The sequence below is a fragment of the Tenrec ecaudatus genome, unplaced genomic scaffold, assembly GCF_050624435.1.
Source record: "Tenrec ecaudatus isolate mTenEca1 unplaced genomic scaffold, mTenEca1.hap1 Scaffold_275, whole genome shotgun sequence".
Taxonomy (NCBI): domain Eukaryota; kingdom Metazoa; phylum Chordata; class Mammalia; order Afrosoricida; family Tenrecidae; genus Tenrec; species Tenrec ecaudatus.
The window spans coordinates 481,615-506,428 of NW_027458919.1; the positions used below are offsets into that span (position 1 = coordinate 481,615).

Genomic DNA, 24,814 nt, shown 5'->3' on the forward strand with positions numbered 1-24,814 from the left:
TATCAGTTGGATATGGATTTTGATTCCCCTCTGTCTCCAGAGAAACATATTTTCCTGCTTTCTTTTTGGATCATTTCCTCCTTTCTATTTTCATCTTCAGGAGCTCTGGTGGCTTAGTGGGTCAGCGGTTTGAACCCATCAACAGTTCCACGGGAGAAAAATGAATGCGTCTGCATCTGCGAAAATGTGCAGTCTCTTAAACCCAAAGGGGAAGTTCTACTCTGTCCTATAGGCTTTCACTGAGTCGGAATCAACTTGATGGCTGATTCTGGGAGTATAGTATAATTAGCATAACAAATGATTCCTTGTCTCCAAACAGGATTTACATCTACAGGTTTAGAGGTTAAATTTACAACATATATTTCAGGGTAACATAATTTAACCCATAATATTATTAATTCTTTTTTTATGTTGGACACAGAATATTGGAGTTAAGAACCAGTGAATTGAGGTGAGTGAAGAGGAAACTGACTTTTTCAGTGTTACACACGTTTGTATTTGACACACTAAATTCTACTTGTTTGGGAAGTTCAGAAAAGGAAGCAGGAGCAATGGGGAGCAGATGACCGCTGTTCCAAGATTGTAGACTTTGTGCTTGTTGGCCTTTGCTTCCAATTTCTTGCTTTAAGGGTGCCCAGTGAATAATGGGTGGCCTGGGACTACCAGATATTTACTATGTGAATACACTCTGCTTATTTATGACATGTGTTAGCCTGGCAGTCATGGTTTTGCCTTTGGTGAGTGAGTGTTATTGAAAGTGTTGCCCTATCCGCAATCCTCGCTGCTCCTGTGAATAGTGGCCGGTCACTTACGCACTGAACTTGACAGATCAACAATTCATGTATTGCTGTCTGAAAAGCTGACCTGTACGTGAACAATATCCTTTTCTCAACAGTTTTCAAAGTCTATACCTCTGGCTAAACTAATGAGACTATCAATAGGATTGCCTCCTGTCCATGGAGATGATTTATCATATTCTCTATCAAAAATAATGATGGCCCCAAAGTGACCAGAGACCTGTATTATTAATGGATTTTGGACGCACACTTAAGCATAGTCACAGTCTAAGAACACCTAGGTCTCATGATGTAATACTAGCCTTCTTGAGGAGAGCCCTGCGGATAAGGGCGCTACTGCAGAGTATGGGGAAGAAACCCGATGGTGCCTGGCATACGAATGAATACTATCTTGGGTTTTAAATTCTCGTCTCCAAGCAAGCAAGCATCTAAGTGATGGGTCAACTAAGTCCACATGAAAGAAGTGCATTAATCTGTGCGATCCAAGGATTGCAAATAATCAAATCCAAATCTAAAGGAGGGGACCATATCAGATCTTAAATTGTGAACACCTGGGCTTAAAAAGCTATGGAGGAGAATGGACGCCCAAAATCCATTTACAGGGTCCCCACGCCGAGTGAGGCATCCTTGAATTCCCTCTGATGGCACTGCACCAATGGAACATTGCTTCCCCACAGAGAGTAGTATAAGATCAATTATGACAGATGTAGTTAATACCTTATCATTTGATCCCTATATGATCCATTTGAAAGCTGTTTCCATTTTTAATACTTTCTTTTCTATTAAGATTTTTTCCTCTGTCTCATTTTGTCATTGTTTCTGTTTGTGTTTTGTATGATTTTCTCTTTATGAAATCCAGAGTGGGTAACTCTATTGACAGTGACTGCATTAATAATCATCCGCGGGCATGGCAGGAGATGTTGGCTGCTGGGGTAGGATGCTAACAACAATGGGCATGAGAAAAAAGACAATGTTCTGAAATTGACCATGGTGCTGATTGAACAATCCTTCTCAATATGCTCTATTAATGGTATGGCATGTGAATTATATCCAATAAAATTATTTAAAAAAGAAACATGTAGATCAGCACTTCTCAAATTTTTATATTATCAAAAGTTATTGAGGGCCTCAAAGTACTTTTGTCTTTGTGAGTTATAGTTATCCATGTAAACTATGAGATTAAAATGTATTTATAAAATATGTTAATTAATGTAAAAAACGATTCATTTATATTAATATAAATTATTTGTATTTTATTGAAAAATAATAGTTCTCCAATTAAAGATGACATTAAATGAGAAGAATGCCATTTTTTTACCCTTTTGAAAATCTCTAAAATGTGTGACTCAAGAGAAAACAGGTGTATTCTCATCTTTGTATCTGCTGTCTATCGTTGCAATATATGCTTAAATTGAGAATATAAATGAAATTTAATCTTTTACATAGTTATATAAATATAAAAGAAAAGGATACTTTAGAAGTCCTTTTAGATCAGTAGTTCTCAGCCTGAGGGTCATGAGAAGACTCAGCACTATCTGGCCCTTTCAGGAGATACCTGTACCCAATCTGTCTGCTTTTGTGAACAATGTAGCGACTTAAAAAAAATTCCACAGATACTGCATTAAAAAACATACCTTAACCAGCAGTTCTCAGCCTGTGGGTTGTGACCCTTTTGGGAGTATGACTCTTTCGCAGGGGTAGCCAAAGACCATCGGAAAACATATATTTCCAATGGTCTTAGGAACTGAGACACCGCTCCTCTATCCATCTCCAGGCGAGTCCACCCACATGCAGATACGCCCACATACGAGCACCCAGCAAGAAGACTGTTACCCATGCTGTACCATGCTTCAAGACAAAATTTCATTTATTTGTAATTAGAAATATGTCACAAAATATAAATATATGTTGTTTTTGTGATTAATCACTATACTTTAATTATGTTCAATTTGTAACAATGAAAATATACCCGGTATATCATATATTTACATTATGATTCATAACAGTAGCAAAATTGCAGTTATGAGTAACAATGAAAATAGTTTTATGGTTGGTGGTCACTACAACCTGAGGCACTGTATTGAAGGTTGTGGCATGAGGAAGGTTGAAAACAAGTGGTGGTTTCTTGAAGGTTAGTTATAATGTGAAATCTACAGTTTGTCAATGTTTTTGTAATCTATTATATTATGTGCTATTGATCCATCCTGTTCTTTTACTAGATCTTTTACCCACGCATGACCTTGTAACACTATGCATGGCCACTTGTAAATGATTGATTTTCTGAGTCATGTAGGGTTTCCAAATGTTGCTACACTGCTTTGTACCATATAAAAAACTTTTTAGCCTAAGTATAAATTTCTTTAGAAAAATCATTAAGCCTTTTTATAGGCAGCAGTTTCACTGTGGCAGGAACACACTTTGCAAATTTCTAATTTTTCACTTCAAGTTCACATTTGATCATTGGCAACTGTTAGTGTATTGTTTTCCTTAAAGTGACAGCTAATTTGGTTTGTTGAGAAAATTTCTGCCAAATGCTCCTGTAGAAATAATTATTTTTCAGTCTTTAATTCAAACAAAAATTATGTTCATGCTAGAGTGATTAGTTTCATTCAGGACCTAAGCAATCACACAAATCCCTCTCTTGGAGACAAGTCATTTTATACAACAGTGTAAAAGTCCTGGATGTGTTTCTTTCATCTTGGTGCATAGAAGAGTAAAGGGATGTTTCTAAGAGTTAATATTTAATAACATTCATCTTTTTCTAATTAAATAATGGACATTATTTAATTTTGGGGGGTGTTCTCTTACCACGTGTTGGTGTGCGATGGTTGTAAGTTGCCGTGGAGTAGGTTCTGATGCTTACAACCCCATGTCCTACAGAATAAAACAATGCCCAGCACTGGCCCAGTGCCATGGTTTGAGTCCATCCTTGCAGTCATCAACCAGCAGCATTGGTCCATCTCCTTGACAGTCTTCCTCTTTGTTGTTGATCTTCTACTTGACTAAGCTTGAAGTCCTTTCCAGGGACTGGTTGGTCATATGCCCAAAGTACATGAGACATCGTTTCACCATACACACTTCTAAGGAGCCTTCTGGCTGGGTTTCTCCCATGAAAGATTTGTTTGTTCTTCCAACTGCCCATGGTACTTTCAATATTTTTTGCCAATACCATAATTGAAATAAATGCATCACATCTTCTTCGGTTTTCCTTATTCGTTGTCAAACTTTCACATGCATACAAGGTAATTGAACATAGCAGGTCTTAATCATGTGGTAGTGAAAAGTTCAACAACTGGGGTAGCTTGTCCCACTTTCTTAATTCATGCTGCGACTCCAGAAACTTTACTAAGCATTAATAAAAATGTCGTCTTAACGTTTTAAAAAAATGACATCTCTGCTTTAGCCTTTTAACTTTTGACCTTGTGGACCCCTGAAAATGTACAAGGGGCTTCCCGTGGTCCATGGACCAAGTTTTGACACCCCACACTAAAAAAAAATGGTTCTCAATCCTGGCTGCATGTGACAGTGTCTTTCACATTGCAGGCCCTCAGATTACATGCTGGGATTATATTGGGAAACCTACAAGTACATAAACTTTTTAAAAAATTAAATCACCTTATATAACTATGGTACTTTGTGCAGAATATGGGCCAAAGCAATTTCAAGAATCTCTTTCTCAGACTTACAGAGAATTGAAAATATTTTGGAACTTCATTTATATTAGGTATAGAATATTTAGATACCCCAAACCAAGTCCACTGCCAGTGAGTTCCTTATGACTCAAAATGACCCTGTCTGGGGTTTCTGAGACTGGAAATCTTTATGGAGATGGACAGTCTCACCCTTCTCCCTGGAAGCAGCTGGTACATTTGAATCACCGACACTGAAATTAGAAGTCCAACATCTTACCCACAGCACCACACCAATGTAGACAAATGGAAAACAAACTATAAATCAAAAAGTGAAATTTTTATTTAATGCCTTTTCATATTTATATACAATTGAATTGCTCTTAAAAGATACCTTTGCTAAGTCTTCATACAATTTCCCTTTTTTGGCTCCTGAAGCCAACTTATTTCAGAGGGTAAATCATTCTAAATATGTTAGAATGTTAGGGAACAGAAAGTAGAGTGAAGGCATAAGATTTAGGGTTCACTAACGAAGCAGTAGCTGCCCTGACTCTTCTTGAGTATGGGAGGGGGTAGAATTGTTGGTCTCCTTTAGTCACTCCAGGAGAATCAGAACATTTTTATTTAAGGCACTTGCCTTGGTGTATCTGAAATATGGATATTTTGTTAAGAAACTATGTTGCTTATAAGTTTGGAGTCCATATTAGTAGATATCAGCTTTCTTATTTATTCCATTGATGGGAAGTTTTAGGTTTTAAAAGTAAAATATTGAATTTCTAATACATTAAATTAAATACTTGTTTATTTTTAATTTTATTTTATTGTTCAAAACAAAGGCAGGTACTGGCTGTAGACCGACCATCAGTTTCTTTATTTTCTATTTTAAATATCATTTTATTAGGTTCTTACGGTCCTTAAAGCAATCCTTACATCAGTTGTATCAAGCATAATTGTAAATATGTTGCCATCATTATTTTCTAAATATTTACATTCTACTCTGTCTCTGGTATCAGCTCCTCATTTTACTCTCCCTCCCCCAACCTTGTGACCCCTTGATACATGATAAATCATTATTAATTTCATATATTTTTAATAATTTTATTGGGACTCATACAACTCTTATCACAATCCATACATACATCAATTGAGTAAAGCACCCTTATAGGTTCATTGCCCTCCTCATCATTCTCAAATTTCATCTTCTGCTTGGGTTCCTGGAATCAGCTCATTTTCCTTTTTTCCCTCCCCCTCCCTCGCAGCTCCCCCCTCCCTCATGAACCCTTAATTATTTATAAATTATTATTTTATCTTATCTTACACTGCCCGGTGTCTCCCTTCACCTCCTTTTCTGTTGCCCATCCCCCAGAGAGGAGGTTATATGTAGATACCCGAGATCGGTTCCCCCTTTCTACCACCCCCTTCCTTCCCGGTATTGCCACTCTCACCGTTGGTCTTGAGGGGTTCATCTGTCCTAGATTCCCTGTGTTTCCAGATCCCAACTGTGCTACTATGCATCCTCTGGTCTAACCAGGTTTGCAAGGTAGAATTGGGATCATGATAGTTGGGGGCAAGGGGGGGGACGGGAAGAAGCGTTTAAGAACTAGAGGAAGGTTGTGAGTTTCATTATTGCAATACTGAACCCTAAGTGACTAATCTCCTCCCCACTACTCCTCTGCAAGGGATGTCCAGTTGTCTCTCTTATACCCACTACTGTCTTCCTTCCCCTGAAGTTTCTTCCCTGTCTTCTCCCCACCTTCCCCCTACCCTCCTGATATTGCTACTCCCATTTCTGTTCCTGAGGGGTTTATCTGATCTGGATTCCATGTGTCCTGATCTGTATCTGTACCTGTGCACATGCTGTGGCCTAACCCACAGTGAAAGAAAGGACTGGGGTCATGATAGTGGGGAGGTGGGGGGTGAGGAAACCTCAAGGAACCAAGGACTATTATGTGTTTCATCAGTGCTATATTCACCCTGGCTTACTCGTGTCTTCCTTGTGACCCTTCTGTGAAGGGATGTCCCATTTTCTACAGACAGAGTTTGAGTGTCTGCTCTGACTTCCCTGGTCCTCTGAAATATATTTTTGTTTGTTTGTTTGGTTTGGGCCTTCTGGTGCCTGTTATCTGATCCCATCAATATCTCATGATCGCACAGACTGTTGTGCTTCTTCCACGTGGGCTTGTTGCTTCTCTGCTAGGTGGCCACTTGTTTAACTTCAAGCATTTAAGACCCCAGACACGATATCTTTTTTCTTCACCACATTTGCTTGTGCACCCATTTGTCTTCAGTGATCGTGTCAGAAGGGTGATCATCACAGAAGGCCAGGTTGTTGGAACAAAGTGTTCTTACATCGTGGGAGGGCTTGAGCAGAGGCCCAACATCTGTCCACTTCCTCAATGTATTGTCATAGAAATGTATGTACCTATGCCAATAACCCTATTTTTATGAATTGATATATTTACATAAGTGCACACCTATGTTTAGGCCTCTATCCATAGCTCTGCTTTCTAGGTCTTTCCAGTTTCCTTTTACCTTCCTACTTTCCCACCATGATGACCCCTCGCTGGAGCATACCATGACAGAGGTCAGTGCTGGGGATACATGGTGGGGAGTGCGTCCAGTCTGAACCCCCGCAATAGGGCGACCCAAGAAGGGAACATAACAGATCCACAATGGGAGCAAAGCCAAGCCACAAAACCACTGAAGAGCCCCCAAAATAGACTTCCGGCTAGGAGGGGCAGTTCCCGGAACCCCCAAAGACCCGTGGGAATATAATCAATATGGTCAGCAGGCAGCCCTGGAATTATTTATGCTTGTTCAGGGTTTTTATTTGTTTTGCTAGTTATTATTATTATATATATATTTTCTATCTCTTTTTTCTCTCTTTTTATTCATATATTGTTTTCTTTTTGTATTGTCTGCATTGTTGTTTGGGTTGCCTACCTATATACGATAGGCATGGGAAGCAAGCCAAAGGACCTAAGGTTCCAGAGGAGGCAGAAGGAAATGGTGAGGAAACAACTCCATAGACAGGGGAACAACTAGGGAATTAAAATCAACAACGAGGGGGACGTAGAAATCCTGGGGTTGCTGGAGCAACAACAATCTAGCTGAGAGGAACTACAAAGAGGCAGAAGAGAGGAGAGCATGCTGATGGGAAATACTTAAGTTTAATACTGAATACTTTAATACTAAGTAGTTAAGAACTAAGTTTAATACTAACTAACTTAAGCACTTAAGTTTAATACTACCTGAGAAAAATTGAATTTAGCTCTGGATTTTATTATTTTTTAAAATTTTATTCCAAAGCTAGTTGGAATGTATCATAGACTTGATGTAAAATATCAAACAAAGGATCCTTTAGACAAACAACAGTGGTTAAGATCTTTATGACATTGAGAGGAATAGATTTCTTGAGGCAAGAAACAAAAGGAATTAGCTATCAACATTTTATGTCCTAATTAAGATCTTGTTAGAATGAAAACTTCTGACAATTTATTATACTCTTAAGAAAAAGTATTAAAGTAAGAAACATATTGGGAGATAATATTCACAATGTATGCACACCTGACAAAGAGTTTTTATCTGTTATATATAAATTCCATAATAATAAGAAAAAGAACCCAATTAGAAAATGGGCCAAAATGTGAAAATTTCAATCAAAGAAGATGTGTGAAGGCCAACAAGCACAAAAATCTGTTCAGCATTAGTAATCACCAGCGACATATACCTTAGAACCACATGGCATTCTACCTACTAGAATGGTAAACATTTTAATGATTTCACAACAACCGAAAAAGCCCCGATCTTATCAACGATGCAGAACTAGTGGAACTCTCACACATTGCTGATGGGAATCTTTTCTTTATGCATTTGAGGGTCTGGCTTTCTTGGTTAAGTGGAACACATGTCTGCCTTTTGATTCTGCCATTCCACGGCCAGCTGTTTGCTCAGGAGTCTTTAGATAGCCCATAGAGACTTGTACATGAATGCTCTTAGCAACTTTATTGGTAATAGTCCCAAACGACAAGCATCCCCGATATCCTTCATCAAGTGAATGGCTAAGGACACCTCTGGTCATAACATGGAACATGCCTCAGAAACAGCAGCAGCAACAAAGCAACTGCTTAGATAAATCTCAAGACTCTCATCCCGAGTGAAACAAGTCAGACCCCAAAACATACATGCTATGTACTTCAGTAAAATTATGAAAGAGGCGAACTTAATCTATATTGATGAAAAGCAAACTAGTGGTTGCCTAGATCTGGGGTTTGGAAAAAGGGGACAAGTCAATTTGGGATGTTCAAAATGTTTCATAACTTGATTGTGATGATGGTTCCACAGGACTGAATCTATTTGTCACCATACACTGGATGTACATGTAAAATGAGTGCTTTTTACCACATATTAATGATGACTTAATTTAAAATAAATATGTTAATATAGGTAATAAGGGTTAGAGAAATTCAGAAATGAGCAAACTCATTAGGGCCTGGCAGTTTCAGTTGTAGAAATGTCAGGCTGGCAAAACTCTCTGAAAGGGGATCTAAATGGTAGGAAGATCACACTGTGAGTCAGATAATCCAGCTTTGAAGATGTTTCTCATATCCAAATTTTGTTGTCACAAATTTTAAAGGGCTAAAAGATGTTTCTCCATTATGCTAAAGGTCAGAAAACAATCAGGAACCAGATAAAAGAGAGCTCATTTTATATGGTCAGCAAACAACACAAAAAAAATTCTAACAAGTTATAAACAGGCTTTTAGATGATACTGAAAGAATTTTTGACACCAAGCTGCTTTGAAAAAGCGTCCGAGGCTTTCACAGTAAAAAGGGCAGGAGAAGGACTTTGAAGGTGTCTTTCTTCTTGGCCAGAGGTAGTTTGACTCTAATAGGTTGACATTAGCTCTCACAATGTATATGCTGCTTTTATTTCCTTGACTTTTGCCAAACATGTTTTGCTAAGATTTTCCGGATATTTTTTTGCATTTAAGTTCATGAGAAACATTGATGTATCATTTTTGTTCTGTCTTTGCTAATTTAGGGTAATATTATCCTCATAAAATGAATTGAGAATCAATACCTTTTCTTCTACGGTTTGAAGATATTGAATAAATTATTTTTACTTTTTCTCTCTGCTAAAATTGCCTAGTGAAGTTATCTGGGCCTTAATGTCTTTCTTTTAGGTACTTTTACAAATACATACTCAATTTCCTTAATGTTTATAAAACTACTTAGGTTGTTATTAAGTCTTGGTTGAGTTTTTGGTAGTTTGTGATTTTCAGGGAATTAGTTCATATTTAGGAGGATAAAACTTCCTGTAAAAATATAAATATATCCCATTTAATTACTGCAAGATATGTGGTGATATCCCTTTTTCATACATACTCTTGGTATTTTATGGCTTTCTCTTCATTCATCATGTTTTGGGGGTGGTATCTGACCTCCCCTAATTTCATGAAGAGGAAAGAGAAGAATTGCCATTGGTAGCAGCCCAGCACTGATGTCTATAAGATAAAGTTCAGGAATGCTTCTACCCTCCACATTTCTTACCAATTCTGACACCAATCGCCTCTCCCAAGACACACTATGCTTCTCTACTATGTTCAGTAGTTCGTTTTGAAAGCCACACAGAACTCACAGGCAACATTCACCATGAAGGGATTTATTAGTAAAGTTAACAGATACAGTTCAGGGTCAGAAATGCTCAGGACAGCACCTTTTCGGCCATGTCCACGGACATAACTCTCTCTTTTCCTTGATCTCTTAGCCACTTCTTTTGGCAGATGACGTTTAGAAATTATTTTAGCTCTGTCGATAAATGTCCAGAGGCACCAGACTCTGCCAACAAGCTTTCTCCTTGAAACCCCTTAACATTCTTGCTCTATCGGCTGGGAAGCTCACTGCACTGTCTGCTGCCAGTCCCCTAGCTCAGCTGCTGCCCTTTCTTGGCTGTCGCTCTGCCATTTGTGGTGTCACAGCCCTGTGGATCTGTGCAGGGATTTCTAGGTCAGCCTCCCCTCCTAGCTCTTCTTTCTTGATGGTGGTTGGACCCACGTGGCATCTCTGGAGTGGTTCATTTTCAGTTTAGCAGGATGGTGTAACTAACCAATCCCTTTGTCAAGGTCCCATCCTCCTTATTTGCAAGGTCCCACACAATGGTTTCATGTTTCTTATTTACACTGTTAACATACTAATTCAGTGTAGCAGCAATGAAACTCAAAACCTTTCTCTAGTTCTTGAATGCTCCCTCCCCTCCCAATTATCATGACCCCAATTCTACCTTGCGGACCTGGTTAGACCAGAGGATGTACAGTGGTGCAGTAGGGATCTGGAAACACAGGGAATCTAGGACTGACGAACCCCTCAACACCAGCGGTGGGAGTGGCGACACCGGGAGGGAAGGGGGTGTAGAAAGGGAGAACCGATCTTGGAGATCTATGTGTAACCTCCTCTCTGGGAGATGGGCAATGGGAAGGTGGGTGAGGGGAGACGCCGGGCAGTGTAAGATAAGATAAAATAATTATTTATAAACTATTAAGAGAGCAGGGAGAAGGGGGGAGTGGGGAGAGGGGGTTAGGAAACTGAGCTGATTCCAGGAACCCAAGTGGAAGGCGAATTTTGAGAATGATGAGTGCAACGAATGTATAAGGGTGCTTTGCTCAATTGATGTATGTATGGATTGTGATAAGAGCTGTATGAGCCCCAATAAAAACATTTAGTAATAAAAAACAAACAAAACAACTAATAAATCCCTTGGGTGGATAACAAACACCTTAAATTTGTGGAGCCATGGTGGTGTAGTGGTTATACTTTAGGCTGCAATCTACCTGGTCCACATAGGCAGCAGTTCAAAACCATGAGCAACTCCACGGGAGAGACTTTCAACTCCAGTGAAGAGTTACCGTCTCAGAAACCCACAGGGAGTTGCTAGTAGTCAACATTGCCTTGATGGCAGTGAGACTACACCTCATCATGAAGGAGCCCTGGTGGTATAGGGAGTCACTCCGTGAATTGCTAATTGCAAGATCAGCAGCTGGAACCCACTAGTGTCTCCATGGGAACAAGATGAGCTTGTCTGATCCCATTACGATTTAAAGTCTCAGAAACCCAAAGACCGAGTGTTATTCCGGGTTGTGGGTTGGAGACCCAGTCTTTTGGTGAAAGTTACACAGATGATAGCTAGAAGAGCTATAATAAGCAATACACTACAGCACACTCTTTTAAACTTTATTGTTCTTGCTAAATGTTAATTAGCTATTTTACTTGTATTTCTAAGAAAGCAGTCTTTGGTATTGTTGATTTTCCCTATTGTTTACTGTTTTCAATTTCATTGATTTATCTTCCTTATCATATCCTTCTTTCTGACTATTTGAATTTATTTTTCTCTTTTTAAAAATTCTTTAGGTGAGAAGCATATCCTAGATTATTGATTTGATATTTTTACTCTTTTATTATATATAGTCATACATTTATCTTTTACCAAAGTTAGAGAGTTTTCAACCATTATTTCTTTGAATACTTTTTCAGTCCTGTATTTGCTCTCCTTTTCTCTTGGGACTCTGATGATGTGAATGTTGGATCTGTTATTGTCCCACAGGACTCTGGTGGTCTGTTCTGTGCCACCACCATCCCTGCCCCCCATTCCCCGCAGAATATTTTCTCTCTGCTTTACAGGTTTACTAAATTCTAATCAGCTCTTATCTACTCCACTGGTTCTAACTCTATAACTGAACCCATCTATCATTTTTCTTTATCATCATGTTATCTACTGGTATAGTGGTGAGGATTTTGGTTTCCTTTGCATTCACTTATAATCCATATTGAAGTCTGTAAACCTTGATCTTCATCAGCAAGTGTTTCACGTCTTCCTCACTTTCAGCAAACAAGATGGTGTCATTTGTATATTAAAGGTTAACAAGCCTTCTTATAATCCTGATGCTGGATTCTTTTTCATATATCCAGTTCTCAGAAGATTTGTTCAACATATAGATGAAACAAATATAGTGAAAGCATACAACCTTGATATAAATTTTTCTAATTTTAAACCATTCAGTATTTCCTTGTTCTGTTCAAACAACTGCTTCTTGTTCCATTTACCGGTACCTCATGGACCCAATGGCGTGCTTTGAAATTCCCATTGTTCTAAATGTTATTTCTTTATGATCCATACAGTCAATAAAACACAGATAAGTCTCTTTCTGGTGTTCACTGCTTTCAGCCAAGCGCCAGCTGATGAAAGCAATGATCAGTCACTCTTCTATGTCCTTCTCTGTATCTGTCTTGAATTCCTGGCGACACCCTGTCTATGCATTGCTGCAACCATTGTTGAATAATCTTCTTAAAATTTACTTGTATTTATTATTAATGACATTGTTCTAAAATTTCAGAATTCTCTTGGGTTGCCTTTCTCAAGGTTTTGCACAAATATTTCATCGTAATATTTTATCTTCTTAAGCTGCTCTTTGAAATGTTTTCAGCTGTTTCACTTTGTTATTTCATTCAAGTGATTTATGTTCAAAAGCAAATTTCAGTCTCTTCTGACGTCCACTTTGGCCGACTCTTTCTTTCTTATCTTTTAATGACCTTTTGTTTTCTTCATCTGTGATGTAGTCAAGAAATAAAATAAGGCATTATATGGGTAATTTGTTTCACAAGATTTTTTTTAATGTGTTGAAGATCATTGATGTTACTATGAGGATTAAGGTGCTCCTGACTCAAGCCATGGTATTTTCAATCACCATGGTATTTTCAATCACCTTAAATGCAAATACTGGACATTGAATAATGAAGAATGAAGAAGAATTCAGGCATTTTAATTATGGTGCCATCAAAGTATACTGAGAGTACCATAATCTACCACCGGAATAAGCAGATGAAGTAGAGCTAGCATGTGCCTTGGAAGAGAGGATAGCGAGACTCTTTCTCTCATTCTTTGGATCAGGAGAGACCATTGCCTGTAAAAGAACATGCTTCTTAATGTAGAGGGGCAGCAAACAAGAGGGAGATCCTTGACCAAATGGATTGTTACAGTGGCTGCAAGGATGTTCTTGACCATAACAATTGTGGGGGCCGGACCAGGCATTGCTTTGCTCTGTTGTACATAGGGTTGGTATGGGTTGAAACTAACTAGATGGCTCCATTTTATTTCAATTTTCAATTCTATAATTTCTTTTTAAAACTTCCATTTCATTCATTTGGAAGAAAGCAAACCTTTATTGTTGTGTCTAATTTATGGTGGCAACCTTATATTCTTTGTCAGATGGTTTCAATATTTGATTCCTCTCAGAATTTGTGCCTGCTGAAATGTCAGTATTTTCTCAGTTGAGCTGTGATTTTTAAAGGTTTTTGCTATAATGAGTAATCTTTGATTGTAGTGTGGACATTTTAGATATTATGTTTAGAGGCTCAAGTTTATTTAGATCTTCTATGTTAACTTGATACTTTCTGATGCTGGTTTGGCAGAGGTCTGGCAGGCCTTCCCCGTCTCTGCTGGGATTGTCATTTGGCAGAATGGGCGTGCTGGCTTAGGGAAGGACAGCTGTTAGCGCACTGGATACTGATGATGGTAGATCATGTTTGTGAGGCAAGGGATGAATTAACCCTCTGGGTGGCAAGTGACTGGCAATTGCGCCCATTACTGTCACCCAGTGTGAATCAAGGGGTGGACAGGATTGCTTAGTCACTTGCTGACAACCCTATTGTTGACAGATCAGCTGCTGCTGCCAGAGTGTGGCTTGTCTCTGCTGGGCTACTGTCTCCCTTTGTTATTTTAGTTCATTAGTCAAAGCAACAGGACATTTCTCCCTCTTTCATCTTTTTCTTGTTTATGCCTGTCGAGAGTTCTGCATTGCAGGGCTTTCCAATGTCCAGCCTGGGCTACAGGAAAAATTAAACACCAGCAGCAACTTATAATGAAGTCTAAGAAGTCATTATAACCTTATTCTTTAAGCCCTAAGATGCCTAGCCAAATAATCTTCTTTCCACCTTCAGAGTTCTCCTATGATTTTGAGTGTTTTGCAGGGTATTTAGTTTTGCTTAGAGGGAGGGAGTAGAAGAAAGCTACTTTTTCTATTTTATCTCAGAAATAGACTCTTCTTTTAAAAGTTTTATTGGTAATTTCTTTATCCACATGTCATACAATTCAATAATCCAATCATACCAAGAAGAGTTGTAGAATTACCACTTCATTCAATTTTAAACATATTCTTCCTCCTTGTACTCATTGGTATTCATGCAATTATTTTTTTAACCTTGGCAAAAATATGCATTACAAAACATTCTCCAATTTGACAATTTCTATGTGTATAATCAAGTGCCATTGGTTATACTCTTCATGCTATATAATCATTATTAATATCTGAGTTAGTTTAGGTAGACTAGGGAAAACAAATCCACAGAAACTCATATATGTATAAGAGAGTTTTATATAAGAGGTAAATGTACATTAAGGAAGCATCCCAACCCAGTGCTGTCCAAGCCCTTAAGTCTGACATTAGCCCATATGTCCAACACTGATCTACAAAGTCCTCCTCAATCTCACAAAACACATGCAATGACGCTGACTGTAGGAGGAAAGCCAAATCAGTCAGCCTGGAAGCATCTCAGTGCTGGCAGGGGTCTCCACGTGGTTGCTCCAGCACCCAGGGCTGCATCAGGGTAGGTCCATGTGGCTTCTCCTCAGGGGTGTCTCGCAGGAAGTGAGCCTTGCCAGCTGAGGCACGGAACTAGCTATGGCTGCACACTGGTCCCACTATCAGAGAGCAAGCGACAACACAGGCGAGGCTCGCTGACCCATTTATCTCTCTCCCCTTCAATTAACCCCAGGTGTTCATTGGCCAGTTTGGCATAACTATCACAATATCCTTTCCCAACATTAACATTAACTCTTCCCCTAACTATTAACATAAACTATTCCCCTAACATTAACATAAACTCAATGACTTCTAAGCAACAATTCTTCCTCCTTTACCCATGTTAACCATTAGTCAAGTTTGGTTTCATTTCCCCCCCTCAGTTTTCTTAATATAGTATTCACATATCATACACTCCTATATTTAAATTGATTTTAAAAAGAGTTGTATACACGTGATCACAATCCGTTCTAATGCTCCTTGCCCACTCCCGAATTTACTGTTTGTTCTCTCTCCCTCCAGTTGTCCCCCAAAATCCCCAATAAATCATTGCATCATGTATTAAGAAATAGATCATTCTTTCAGAATTATTACATCTGTCTACTTGGTAGCACTTTATCCAGGTTGCTTAGTATCTGTCAGGGAAATAAACATCCTGTCAAAAAATACAGAATGCTATCTTCACCAGAATTCTTTCTATTATTTTGATTTCTGTTATTTAGCTTTAATAATTAACCAGTATGTAAATAGAAGTTATTTGATTAGAAGATTTGATGTCTGAGTCTCACCTTATCTGTTTCCATCCATGACCCTTCTATTGCAGAGATAAAAGTTGAGAACCATGTCCTGTACTCATAAATGACACACATAATATTTTGTAGATTAAGTAATTTCACAAGTACATATATGCACCCATATAATTTTAAGGTTAATCGTATCTGAAAAGTCTCTTTGTCATGTAAAGTAATATAGGCATATCTTCCTGGGATTAGGATATGGGCATCTGGGGAGTCATTATTCAATGCACTGTGCCAAGCATACATAAAACGATGGCTTTAATTATGAATTCTTAAGGAAAAAAATATCTCCATTCCCTCCACACAGCACTTAAGCCTAGCCCAGAATAAGCTGCCGCATTGTTTGCTTTTTCTGGTGGAAGCGATTTTATCTTATTCATCTGTTCATTGAAGACATATGTTCAATATAAAGTTTACCACTCCAACTTCATTTGTTGGATACTCAGGTATTGACTATAGTTTTGCAAGGTAATTAAACACCACCTACTTTTGTTTTTAAAGTGGCACTATTCCCAGGTACCTGTCTGCTCAAGAATGTACCTGTATTGGTTTCTACCTTCTCTTTCTTTTTATTGTATGGAGGTATTTTTGTTGTGTGTGTGTTTTTTTTAAAGAGCCCTGCTAGAATTGTAAAGGATCACTTTAAAGTAGTTTTGTTATGTTTCATCCAGAATTTCATGGTATTTTATTGCAGAATATCATTTAGGATACACCTATTTTCTTAAGAGTATATTAGACATACACTGAACCTTATAAGGTCAATGGAGACGATAAGAGAATAATCCCCCAAAACAACTCACTACCATCCAGTCAATATGGCCTCACTGTGAGCCGATCTGGATTTTTGAGGCGTAAATCTTTCCTGGAACAGATCACTTCCTCTTTCTGATGGGAAGTGCATCTGAATTGCCAACCTCGTCCTTAGCAGCCCAACACCAGGTCTATGGGGCTCACAGCCCAACACCAGGTCTCTAGGTCTCCAGGGGCTCCTGGCTCCTAGAGAATACCATAGTCTAGACTGAGAAATAGAGCCCTTGCTGTTCTTAAAGACCCTTCTATAGAAGTGCAGATTTCAAAGGAATGTTTTGGTTTTATATATTTGATGTAGAAAATTGACAAAAATTTACTTAATAGTGTATGTTTTTTAAGATAAGAATATCAGCATTTTAAACTTAAAATACTGAATTATACAACTTTAAAATATTTCCTAATATTTGACCTATCTATCCAATATGTGCATTTTGTGATGTAATACTGTGCCACCCAAGACCATGGCTAACATCATGGCTAAAAAGAAAGATGATACCTTACACGAAACAGTATGTTTCCATCTTTATAATCATATTTATCAATAATTTCTTTTCTGTCACTCTAATAAAAACTTCCAGCTCAATTACATTCTAGTTACTTTAACCAATTTTAAGTGTTTCTCCAAATGTCATTTCATACCTCAAACTAGTTCACCTGTCATATAACATGCTGCAGAAATATATATAATTGGTATATATGTATATATTTTTATTAAATATTATCTGAATGAATTTTTAAATTCTGACTTGTTTCTAGTGACATTGCTCAATTTCCTTACTGTCATGGTTTATTTGTATTTCGTCCATACATAGTTATGCTATATGTGGCCAATGAAGCTTTCATTTCCTCTTTACCAATCCTTAATGTTTTTATCATTTTATTTGGGGCTCATACAATCCTTATCACAATCCATACATCCATCCATTGTGTCAATCACATTTGTACATTTGTTGCCCTCATCATTCTCAAAAATTTGCTTTCTACGTGAGCCCTTAATATCAGCTCATTTTCCCCCTCCCTCCCTGCTCCCTGCTCTTTCATGAACCCTTGATAAGTTATAAATTACTATTATTTTGTCATGTCTTACACTGTCCACCGTCTCCCTTCACCCACTTTTCTGTTATCCATCCCCCAGGGAGGAGGTTATATGTAGATCCTTGTAATTGGTTGCCCATTTCCACTCCACCCTCCCGGTATCGCCACTCTCAGCACTGGTCCTGAAGGGATCATCTGCCCTGGATTCCCTGTGTTTCCAGTTCCTATCTGTACCAGTGTACATCCTCTGGTCTATCCAGATTTGTAAGGTAGAATTTGGATCATGATAGTGGGGGGAAGAAGCATTTAAGAATTAAAGGAAAAGTTGTATGTTTCATCATTGCTACCCTGCACCCCGAGTGGCTCATCTCCTCCCCACAACCCTTCAGTTAGGGGGTGTCCAGTTGCCTATGGATGGGTTTTGGGTCTCCACTCTGCATTCACCCTCATTTACAATGATATGATTTTTTGTTCTTTGATGCCTTATACCTGATCCCTTAGACACCTCATGGTCACACAGGCTGATGTACTTCTTCTATGTGGGCTTTGTTGCTTCTGTGCTAGATGGCCGCTTGTTCACCTTCAAGCCTTTAAGACCCCAGACGCTATATCTTTTGATAGCCAGGCACCATCAGCTTTCTTCACCACATTTGCTTATGCACAAATTTGTCTTCAGTGATTGTGTCGGGTAGGTGTGCATCATGGAATCCCAATTTAATAGGAAAAAAGTGTTCTTGCATTGAGTAATTACTTGAGTGGAGGTCCAATGTCCATCTGCTGTCTTAATACTAAACCTATAAGTATATGCACGTAGATATATTTCCCCATCATCTTATATATATTTACATATGTACATGCCTGTATTTGGGCCTCTATAAATACCCTTTGTCTCCTAGTTCTTTCCTCTATTTCCTTTTGCTTTCCTCCTGTCCCACTATCATGCTCAGCCTTCATTTGGGTTTCAGTAATTTCTCTTGGTTACATTGCCATTGCTGAATCCCTACCAGGCCTCTCACACCCTCCTTACCACTAATTTTGGAGAACTTGGGTCGGTCCATACCACCACTAATTTTGGAGAACTTGGGTCGGTCCATACCACCTACTTATCCCCACCTCCCCCTCGCCCATGTCCCCCTGGAACCATCGGTCCAATTGTTTTCTCCTCCAGACGGTTCATCCAGCCTATCTTATCTAGATAGATCTGTAGAGATAATAATAGACACCAAGAAACATGGCATAGCAAGACAAAGCAACAAAAGAGAACCCAACAATGACAACAAAAAAGAAAACCAATGACCCACAAAAGAATAAATTAATTTAAAAAGAAAAAAATTTAAAAAGAAAGAAAACCTGTAAATAGATAAAGGTCTGAATTTTGACCTCTAGGCATGGCCTCCAGTCAAGTCTGATGGGGTGCCACGCTCTTTATCGAGTTTATCCTTTGTACTTCCACCAATCCTTAATTTTAAAATGAATTTTTATTGTGGTTGTGCACTGGGTAGGACCTTCAGAGCAATGTACTCTATAGGAGTGACAGATGACTTTTATTGTTCACAATTGTGAAAGGCATATTCTTATAGATCACCATTAATTATGATTTCTGCTGTAGGATTCCTCCCCCCCCACACACACACTTTTTCTGGATATGTGTTGGTGTGTTTAACAAGTATCTTTCTACTCCTAGTTTGTTAAGGGTTTAAAATTTTTTTTTATTCGGAGTACTAGAGTTTTGTAGAATGCTTTTTCTATAATTATTTTCTTAAACTGATTGTTTTTCTTTATCCTGATGATAGGATACTTTATGTTGATTGATTTTTAAATGTTAAACCGCCACTGCATTCCTGGAATATACCATTTAGGATCATGATGCTTTAAAAAACCAAAAATACTGGATTAAAGTGTTATGCCGGGTTGACTGGAGAAACAAATCTAGAGACTATCTATCTATCTATCTATCTATCTATCTATCTATCTATCTATCTATCTATCTATCTATCTATCTGAAAGAGTTTTGTATCAAAGAGTAATGTATACCAAGAAAACATTCCAGTCCAGATCATCTTTTAGTCCAATTTCAAACAATAAGTCCAATACCAATCCATATGTCTTTCTTCAGACTCACACAGCCACATGCAATGATGCAGAATGCAGGAAGATCACAGGCCAGTGGGTGAAAAGTCTGTGAACCCAGTGGTGGTGGATGTATCTTGAGGTGCTAGTTGGTCTCAGCCATGTGGCTCCCAACAGGAAAGAGAAGCAGAGAGAGGAAGTTCCCAAATCCTCCTGAGGCCTTGCCCACAAGGAGGCATCATCAGTCTGTGACCTGATGGACAGACTAGACTCCACCCTTTCACTCTGAATACCCTCAAGTTGACACAAGATTGTATAACCACCACAGTGCCTAATATATGATTTAGGATTTTTGCATTTATTTTTATGAAAGAGAATGGTCTATAATCTTCCTTTTAAATTACATTCATGTCATTTTATTATGACAGTTATGCTGACCTCATAAGTGAATTGGAAAGCATTCTCTTTTTATCTGTTTTCTGAGTTTGTGTAAGGTTGGATTTATTTTTTCGTGAGCTATTTGGAAGAATTTATTATGGGAAATTTTTTATTACAAAGATTTTTAAGTAAATATATAAGGTTTTTAGTGTCAGATCTGATAAATTTTATTTTCTTAGGACTTTTCTTTATATCTAAACTTATAAATGTTTTGACTTACGTTTTTTCCATTGTATCATTTGATGTAATTTAATATTAACATTTGTAATTTGTGCCTTGTCTTTTGTCTTGATTAATCTTGTTAGGATTTTATAAGTGTTATCGGCATTTTCCAAGAATCTAATGTCAGTTAGTTAACTGTATTAATATGTACTATGTATGTTTAGATACAACTCATAGTATGACTTATCCCTCATAAAGTGTATTATATTAACCTTTTGAAGTACATACAATGGTTTTCAGTAATGAATCAGTGCTACTTCATGATTCCTACCAAACCATTAGTATTATTTATTGTTTTGGGCTAAGGATGTTTTAGGGTGTCTGGAAGTATTTCTTTGATGCATACAAAGAAGCCTCCAAACATGTCTCTTGCTGTCAATTTGGTTTGACTCGGAGACCCTGTAGAACTAGGCTTCTAAGACCATCAATAATGATGGAAGCGGATTTCTAAGTCTTCCGGGCAGCACCGAGCCCTGTGCCACCACGGCTTTTGATGCACACACGCTAGACTGTATGCGAAGACAGACGCTTGACTGATAATTACGTCAGACCTGTTTCAACTTATATGCACATTTGACGTCAAGACAAATTTGGCAACAGAACTCGTCATAATCCAGAGATTGCCTGTTTCGTATCTTTGCAGTTCTCTTGACTGACGGAGACTTGTTTGCGGCCCCACGCGTGCATAATTCTGCAAATTGGTCCACGTGTACTGAAAGGCATGAACGACATGCATTCTTCGGATGCTGAGTTCTCCATTTTCTGGCTAAGTTTGTGGATTATGCTTTTAAATCTTATGCAGTCTTGATATTTTCCCTGCTTATTTTGGAATTACTGAAAGATATATGTAACATTGTGAACTGTGAGTTTGTCCATTTGACTTTTTATTTCCGTCAAATCTTGCTTTATGTATTTTCAGGCTATGTTACCAATTTCACGCAAATTTAGATATTGTCTTCATATGTTCTTGAATCTTCTATTATGGAAAATATTTTTTAGTGAAAGTTTTTAGTTAGTAAACCCTTCTTGTTTTCCAGCATACTTTGTCTGCTATTAGTAATGCAATTCCATGTAAATTCTTTGAGTTCATATTTGCTGTTATCTTTTCCTATTCTTTTATGCTTATCTCTTCCTCTATCTTTGCATTCAAGATGAGTAGTGCAATTTTTAAAACTCAGTTCATAATGCTTATCTTAAAGTGTTCAATGTCTTTCCACTTCATGCAGCTGCTGGTACAATGAAGGAAAAGTTACCATCTCATCACTAGTCTTCCATATTTGCTTAAATAACCTTTTCTTCCCTTTCTTTCGTATTTGACATTAATCAAGGATTTTTTTGCATTTGTTTGGTTTGTTTGTCCCACGGATCTTCATTAGTTAGGTCTTGTTACAATTCTTTTGTTGATTACTTAAGCGTCTAGAAATGTCACCATGCGATACGGAAAGAAAACGTTTCTGTGCTCTCTCGACCACTTGTCTACTCCCACCACTTTTATTTTTCATTCACTCGCACTGTCTCCACTGCCCGTGTTCATGTTGTGCTCACCCATGTTCTTCAGACTGGCAAATAAGAGCAACCATCAGACCGCATATCAATTGATTACCAACAAGAGTAACCCCAAAATTTTTGTATTTTTCTCAATCTTGGTCCTCCTTCAGTCTTCTCTACTTCAGTAACTAAGTTCTGCCTCCTTATTGCTCAGGCCAAATATCCTGACATTATTCTTGAGGTCCCTCACAGGCAACAATAGAAATTCTTTAGCAAAATTCAGTTACTTTTCACCACTTGAAATGCTGCCACTCTAGTCCAAATCACAGCTGGCTTTTGCTTGGCTTATTATTATTTTTCAACTTTGTATTGTGAATTGGATGGTTTACAGAGCTGATCAATTTTCTCTTCAACAATTCACAAAGATTTTCATCTCACTGATTGTAATCTCCACACGTGACATCACTTATCCACTTCCTCTGTTTCCTATTTCGAGTCTTTCCTAACCCATCTGAAGCTTGTCTTTGGGTCAATGCTGCCCTTTTATAGCTCAGATGGTTGATGGCTCTCACTGGGCGGTTCTCAACCTGTGGGTGGCGACCCCTTTGAGGATCCAACGACCCTTTCACAGGAGTCACCTGATTAATCACAGTAGCACAATTACAGTGATGAAGTAGCAACGAAAATCATTTTATGGTGGTGTGCGGGGGGGAGGTCACCACGACATGAGGACCTGTATGAAAGAGTCCCGTAGTTAGCTAAGTTGAGAACCACTGCTCTAAGATAAGGATACCCCTCTACTGCTACTGTTCCTGTATAGACCTATTGTTTGGCTGAATAGTGAGCCCTGGGCAGGAGTTGTTTCCAGACCTGAAGCGTGATTAAGGTGAAAGTGTTGGAGGTTCCATTAGTCTCTATCTGACCAGTAAGCCTGGTCTTTCTGTGACCCCAGGTTTTGTTCCACATCTCCACTCTACTCAGGTGCTTCTAATGCGATCCCTTTTAGAGCCGTTGCCAGTGCTAGCTGGGTGCTCTCTACTTGTTCTGGTTTCAGGGTCATGGAGAATGATGTTTGCATGGCCTGTTAGTCCATCAGACTAATTGCGTCCACGTGCTTTTGATTTTCTGCATGCTTTCCTCTGGACAGGGAGAAACATATGTTGAACATTAGATAGCCTGTATTATTTTGGATAGTTTCCACACTGTCACTTTTTGGGTTTTGTAAATTTACATCAATTACAAGAATTTGTCATAAAGCTTTTGCTTTGTCCACTCCCTCAAGTACACACCTTACTTACCACTGGTGTTTATTCACATATAAGGCCTTCCCTGTCAGTTTAAATCCTGGGTCTAGCTCCATTTATAATATACTTATTTATTTTAATTCTAAAATTTTGTCTATTAGAATGAAATCTCCACACGGGAAAATTTTTGTTTTTGTTTTGTTCACGGTGCCCAGAGAAGTACTTTGCACAAAGTTCTTATAAGCATATGGTGAGTGAGTTAGTAAATAAATACCAGGAAGGACAACTTTGGGACAAGTTTCAAGACCCATGATCTAATATAAGAGAGGTTATGCTGAGAAGAGATTGGTTTAAATGGGGCCACATGTCCCAGCCCCTTTATTGTGGCAGAGAGTACCCAAGGAGGGCTGCAGATCCTGGCCTAGAAGAACTAGACCCAGGATTCGCAGCAGCACAGAGTGTGACTTACCAAGGGGCTGTTCTGGATGAAGTCACACAGTATAAGCTTGCAGTAGCTGGGTTTGAACACTGCATCATAGGAAATGTCCAATAAAAGCGGTTAACAGGTCTGGTTACAAGTAGTTATCAGGGGGATGATCGCTTGGGCAGGGATTCTTAGAATGCCCCAAATACTACTTACCTGATTTGTGATTTCCATTCTTCTTCTATGGCCATTTTCCTTCTCGCCATTAACACCGAGACGGAATTAAGGAGAATGTGAGGTGATCATGACCATAATGGAGATGAGGCAGTTGGTGATTGCAGGTGAGAGCCCCAGGTTATCTAACCGTGTATTCCATTAGTCTCTGTGAGGCAGATGAACACGAGAACTAAAATATCTCACCAGATAGACTGTGAGTCTATTGTTTCTCCTGATTTGTGGATATTGTTCCAGGTCTTAGAAAGCTCTGTGGCTGTCATTGCTGCTTCCTTTGTACTCCACCTGTCATTACTAAAGAATGGTGGCGATTTTAATTGCAGTCAAGGTGGTTTGAATTTAGATCTTCTAAAGTTTTCTTTCAACAATTTCTCACATTCTTGACAAGTGGTGTTTCAGAGTGGCAGGCTGTTTTATAGCCCTGACTTGAATTGCAAGGGGAGAAAATTTAGAAAACCGAACAAAAGAGAACGAAAAGGAGGGGGGATGCTTACCACCCTGATTTCCTTTCTTCTCACAGCTTTAAGGGAGGGTTTGGAATAGAGTATAGGTCAAGAAATGTTGATGGTGGGCCTCTCTCTTTGAATGAGTCTCAGAAGCATTTTTACATCTCTGGTCAAGGGAAAAGGAGGCCTGGTGGTGTAGTGGTTATGAGATGGGGGCTAATTGCATTGTCAGCAGTTCAAAACCATCAGTCTCTGTGGGAGGAGGGTGGAGCTTTCTACTCCCATAAAGAGTTGGTCTCAAAAATTCAGTTCTCAGTTCTACTCTGTCCTGTCTGGACACTGAGTCAGCATCAACTCAATGCAGGTGAGTTTTGGTTTTGGTGAAGAGAAGAGAGGAGGAAACGACGGATAAAGAAGAAGAGGCCTGTGAGGTAAATGAATGGGATGAAGAAAGCTAGGAAGACCAAACTAAACTCCCTGTCTCATAATTCAGTGACTAAGTTCATTGTGACTCACAACGATCCTATAGGACAATATAGAACTGCCC

The 24,814-nt window shown here is 38.6% G+C and overlaps 1 pseudogene; it reads right to left on the bottom strand.

The window, feature by feature from the left end:
- Window positions 1-24,814, bottom strand: part of LOC142436446 (ribosome biogenesis protein BRX1 homolog pseudogene) — a 47,407-nt pseudogene that overhangs the window by 20,655 nt on the left and 1,938 nt on the right.